Below are 1302 nucleotides of genomic sequence, written 5' to 3' on the forward strand. Positions count from 1 at the left end.
CATCTTTCTTTGTTGTGATTCTCCCGGACGCCTTGGGAAAAAGCGTCCCTTCTCTCGTCCCTCCTTAAGGGCCTCACGGACGGTGTAACTGCCTGCGAGAGCAAGAGATAGACAGGAAAGGAGATAATCAGGACCAGGGAATGAAGAAAGACCGATGAAACAAACGGGGGTGAGGGAAGAAGAGAGAGAGAACGGTGGTATGGGGCCCCTTCTCCGAGAATGCCCCTACTACGAGTGAGGCCGCTAATGCCATTCCCGTCGGACGCATCACTCTGCTTTCCGGCTCCGTCGAGGACGTTCGGTGTCTCTTTCAACAACGAGGACGAGGAAATTTCCGCGAGGATCGGTCCTGAGGAGAGAGAGCGCATTTCCACACGAAGAGGAAAATTGGGACAACGTGGGATCGTCCGATACGCCCGTCCAGCGGCCCTGGATGGGTTTGAATTCAGTCCACGTTTCACGATTATATGCGTGACTAGATCCACACTCATCCAAGGATACTGGACCTGAGCTGAGGCGAGGAGCGCTCGCGCGCGCGCGCGCGCGTGGACCAACACACCTGTTCTTCTCTTCTCCCGAGGCTTCTGGGAAAAGTGATATCGCGAGGTAAATGAGGGAGCAGATCGAAAGGATAAAGAGAGAGAAAGAAATAGAGAAAGGCTTCGCAGTGGCATCACGAGGTAACGGTCGCAAGCGCGAGGTCGCGATTTCTCACGGATCCTCTTCCATCGCGTAGATTCGAAACCGGTATAATAATCTCCGCGCGCGCGGTCGCCGCTAAGATCACGATGCCTAATGGCGTCGTGAACGCGTTGAAAGACGTTTTAGTATCCTCGGGATACTTCAACGAGTATACACGCGCATCTTAAGCTGAAGACCCTTTTGTTGAGTTCTGGATCTCTCACGCGATAGACGCGTTTCAAAACGATCTTCCCCATCCGTTCGTGGTGAACGGAATCGCGGGAGTAAAGAGTCGGAAACGCAAAACTCGACAGAAATTATACTGGTTTTAATCTCGCTCTCGAAACTTCTCGCCCTCGTGTGCTACTCGAAGCCCGCGCGAATTCTGTTACGCTAAGAAGCGCGATCCCATGGGGCCTTCAAGGAACATTAAGAGCGCAAACGACTTTCGTTTAAGATTACTCATTGTTAGATTAAAATCGCAACGTCGGTTGTATTTATTTGTTTTAATTTAATTTAAAGTTCCGTGCACTCTAGTCGCTCTCTAGCCCTCTCGATAACCGACTTGTCCTTTGTCTATTTCAAAGCTTTGCAACTTAACGCGGCGTAACAGACGCTCTT

Source organism: Mycetomoellerius zeteki, unplaced genomic scaffold (assembly GCF_001594055.1).
Source record: "Mycetomoellerius zeteki isolate Tzet28-1 unplaced genomic scaffold, Tzet1.0 scaffold267, whole genome shotgun sequence".
NCBI classification, from domain to species: Eukaryota; Metazoa; Arthropoda; class Insecta; order Hymenoptera; family Formicidae; genus Mycetomoellerius; species Mycetomoellerius zeteki.